The following is a 4,785-nucleotide window of genomic DNA, read 5'->3' as shown; positions in this document are numbered from 1 at the left end:
ACGGTGAACAGATAAAAATTTAAAACCACATATTTTCACATAATGGTGCACCAAATCATATCAAAACACATAATCACATTCATATTAAGGACCAATTGACATATTACGAAACAGGGGTATCACAATGGCAGTATAAGCCAACATATCAACACTTTTTTTCACCTCCATTGCCCCTCTGCTTCTCATTTCTAATTAAGGATCGCAATGACAATGGTGGAGGGCCTGTGTTAGGTAAAATAGATATGCATATGTATAGCACTACGAAGAGATAGTAATCGAGGTAAAAAATAATGAAAACCGCCAATTATCAATAAATAATCATTCAAACAATTAATAAATAGAACTTTAATATACAATTGTGAAGTTAGATTTAACCTGTAAGTCTGTATTGGCCACCAAATTCTAATAAAAACAGGAAATCAAACCCTAAATTACACAGATTGGAAGGCCCAATAAACCCAATTTTAAGCCCAAATGATGAAACTAAAAATATATCAATGTATTCATGAATGTGTGTATTAATGAAATGAAGAAGAAGAGCAGAGAGAGAAAGGGAAAAAAATAACAAAAAAACAACCCTAAAAATGTGTATTCATGAAATGAAGGAGAAGAACAGAGAGAAAAGGGAAAAAAAATATCAAACCCAATCAACAGAATGTACATAACCTTGAAGCAAATGTAAAATAAAGAACTGCAGAAGCCCAAAATTGGGGTAAAATACCTCTGTTCTAGAAGACGACAGTGAACTATCCTAATTTGAAACAAACCTGTTTATTGCGAAGTCGCCACAGATGAGAGAGAAAGCTAATTGAAGGAGTAAATTGAAATTGAAATCCGAAAGCATAGCCAGCGGAGGTGGAGGTGGAGGCGGAGGAGGAGCAAGGAAGAAGGCGGCGATCTTCTTCGAGGATGAAGCGGTCGTCGTGGAGAGGGGTGGAGGAGAGGGGGGCACATTCAACAACCATGAAGGCGGAGACGGAGGTGGAAGAGAAGCACAGAGGAGGCAGTGATCTTCTTCAAGGATGAAACGATTGTCGTAGAGAGGGGTGGAGGAGGTAGTAGGCCACAAAGAAGAAGACTGTGAAGAAAATGTCGTTGGTCAGGTATAGAGGGAGTGGTAAGGCAATCGTGTTGAGAAAGAACGTGTAGAGAGGGAGTTAATGAGAATGTGTATGGTACTAAAAGCAGACGTGTTTGGGCAGATATAGGAAAGAAAGAGAGAGAGCAGAGAGGGTTTGAGCAGGAATCACATTCATTTGAACCGTTAATATATTTTTAGGATTGATCTAAGCCATTCAAAAGAAATATATCTCTGATACATTTTATATATTTTCAAAATATGTTCTACTTTATTAAATATATATATACATATTTTATAGCTACGCCCTTCCCTAGATAGTCCAATTTTCTTTGAGTGCGATGTATTTCTAACTTATCTATTGGACACTTATCTAGAAGATCCTTTCCTTTTTTTCTTTTCTTTTTTTCTTTTTTTTAGTTATTATTATTTGTGATAAATTACACAATTAGTTCCTATAGTTTTATATAAATTTCACTTTAGTTTTCGTAATTATAACTCTATCAATTTTTAGTTTTCGTAATTATAACTTTATCAATTTTGTCCATATACTTTAATTTTGATTCCAATGTACTCTATCTATCATTATCTGTTGCTGGCCACCAAAAAAAAAAAAACTATCATTATCTGTTAATATTCAAATGGAAAAATGACATTTTCCAAATTAGAGGGACAAAATAAAATTCTCAGAAGATTTATTAATTTTTATTTTATGAGAGGGAATTGTTAACATGCACGTGTCAATGAAAATGTTAGTTTTCTATGCAAAACAACAATGACAAATAACAATGGAATCATATTAAAATGGAAATGAAAATATGATACTTAAATTGTTGAAATTAAAATTACGGAAATTAAAGTGAAATTTTGTTCAAACTATAGAGGTCAATTATGTAATTTACCATTCTCTTTAGTCCTCTGTTCAGTTTGGGCCGTAGGTCAACCACGAACCCTCACTTTAATGATTTGATCTATTAATTTTATTGCTGTACAAATCATTCATAAAAAAGACACATTGATAATCAGACAATTTGTTTCAAAATTATACTTGTCATCTATTTCAATGAAGACAGATATGATAAAATCACATTACTAAAATTATCTAATCAATTTAATTTTTTTATGGCTGGTCCACACATTGAGGTTTAAAAGATCAACAGATCAAATCACCAAAAATAGGAATCGGCCCAAACTAGTCCAATCCACGTAGCATACAAGAGACAAACCCAACCACTAAATCAACTCTTAGTTGCACTCCATCAATTTATAATTACTGTCATCACTTGTTACTTATTTATGAAATTATTCCTATATATCCTGATGTATTTTAATAATAGATTACAATAATGAAAAATTACATATGAAAATGTAAATTAAACTGAAACGATCTAATATATGCACATAATTTTACAAAACACTAAAGATAGTAGTAACAAACCATCACCCAATTTGTTATCATTGTGAACTTGACAGTACAAAAAAATCACCTCCCACCATCCATTGGCAACATCACATGTTTCCTCACACTATCGTATCCAATTGTTGTCATGCTACTCCTGCTAGTAGTACAATCTAACTCAAACCCACTTAACTTCCCACCAAGCAAGTGCTCACTCTCTTCATCATTCAAATCAATTTTAACCCATGGATGCTTCTTCATCTTTTTGTTGATCAGCCCCTCCAATTCCATTGCTATTTCCTTCATAGTAGGCCTCTCCTCTCCTTTTACTATTAAGCACCTCTTTGCAATATTAGCTACTTCTATGAGCTCCTCAGCAATTCCTTCAATTTCTATTTGTTCATCAATAACATGGAACAACCGATCATTTTTCATACATGAAAGAAAATACCTAGCTAGACTCCTCTCATTCTCTAGCTTGTCAAATGATAAAACCTTTTTTCCGGTGATTACCTCTACAAGGACTACTCCGAAGCTGTAAACATCGCTTTTTTCTGTCAATTGGTTTGTGAGCATGTACTCAGGGTCCAAGTATCCAAGAGTTCCTTGCATCACCGTTGCTAATTGATCTTGGTCTAGTGGAACCAACCTTGATGCTCCAAAGTCCGACACTTTTGCAGTGTAGTTATCGTCTAAGAGTATATTCGTAGACTTAACACCTCTATGAATAATAGGAATCGATGCTGCAGAGTGCAAATATGACAATACTCTAGCAGTTTCAGCAACTATTCGCAAACGATTTTCCCATGATATACATGCCTTGAAGTGGTTATGTATATGCTCAAAGAGAGTGCCATTGGTGATGAATTCATAGACGAGTAAAGGGACTTGAGTTTCCAAACAACAACCTAAGAGTTCGACCACATTCCTGTGATTGATTTGTGAAAGTATGACCACCTCATTGATGAATTGCTCTATTTCACTTTGATTCATAATTTGCGATTTTTTGATGGCCACTGTCGTGTTATCAGCTAGACTTCCCTTATAAACTGTTCCAAAACCTCCTCTGCCAACAATTATTTGTCATCATAATTGTTGGTAGCTCGCTTGAGCTCTTCTAAAGTAAAGATTTTGACCACTTCCCGAGTTGATATCTCTAGGCTAGAGAGTTGTTGTTTCAACATTAATCCACCATTCTGCTTGAAGAATTTTTCTTTAAGCTTCATGTGCTTTCTTTTGTTGAAAATCCAATACAACCAGGAGCTACTGACCAAAACAGTCAAAGCACCAATGGCAATACCTGTATTTCAAATAAGTCATTTTTAAGTAACAAGGACTATGAACATCTTGCCAATATATTGATTCGAAACTAAGCATAGAAAGAAAATTATGAGTTACGATTAATATAAAAAAAAATGTCATATAAACTTACAAATTTTACAAAAAAAAAAAACAGTTATTACTAATAATGTAACATGCAATAATAAAACTTTAAAATCTGAAACATACCCATTGAAATAATATGATATGTATCATATGAGTGAGTTAGATAAATTTGTAAAATTTATTAATTTATATAGCATTACCTATTAATAATTTTAAATATTCTTTTAAGTTACGGGAGTATAAAAGGATGTGGATCCAATTTGATATAAATGTTACAAGTAAATTCTTCCAAATTCATTAATTATGTGAATTAGGTGTTATACTTAAATAGGACACCTACGTTGGGAGTTAGAGTTGAAAATGTCATAAACTTAGTCTAAAAAAGGGGTTCGGGGGGCGAAAATGGAAAACAGCCCCCGAGCCACTATTTTTTCATAACGGGAAGCTTCCCAGTGATAAATGTGACATGTAGGGATAGACGGTACGTAAATAGGACACTTGCGTTGGGAGTTAGAGTTGAAAATGTCATAAACTTAGTCGAAAAAAGGGGTTCGGGGGGCGAAAATGCAAAACAACCCCCTAGCCACTGTTTTTTCGTAACGGGAAGCTTCCCGGTGATAAATGTGACATGTAGGGATAGACAATACATAAATAGGACACCTACGTTGGGAGTTAGAGTTGAAAATGTCATAAACTTAGTCGAAAAAAGGGGTTCGGGGGGCGAAAATGGAAAATAGCCCCTGAGCCACTGTTTTTTCGTAATGGGAAGCTTTCCAGTGATAAATGTGACATGTAGGGATGGACGGTACGTAAATAGGACACCTACGTTGGGAGTTAGAGTTGAAAATGTCATAAACTTAGTCGAAAAAAGGGGTTCGGGGGGCGAAAATGGAAAACAGCCCCCGAGCCACGGTTTTTTCGT

The 4,785-nt window shown here is 34.6% G+C and overlaps 1 pseudogene; it reads right to left on the bottom strand.

The window, feature by feature from the left end:
• Positions 1-2,349: 2,349 nt before the first annotated feature.
• On the bottom strand, positions 2,350-3,532 carry LOC145822856 (wall-associated receptor kinase 5 pseudogene; annotated as a pseudogene).
• Positions 3,533-4,785: the final 1,253 nt, after the last annotated feature.

This window comes from Camellia sinensis, chromosome 3 (assembly GCF_055761805.1).
Source record: "Camellia sinensis isolate YWXY chromosome 3, ASM5576180v1, whole genome shotgun sequence".
NCBI classification, from domain to species: Eukaryota; Viridiplantae; Streptophyta; class Magnoliopsida; order Ericales; family Theaceae; genus Camellia; species Camellia sinensis.
The sequence above is the reverse complement of the archived record's forward strand: the minus strand, read 5'-3'. Positions and strand labels throughout refer to the sequence as shown.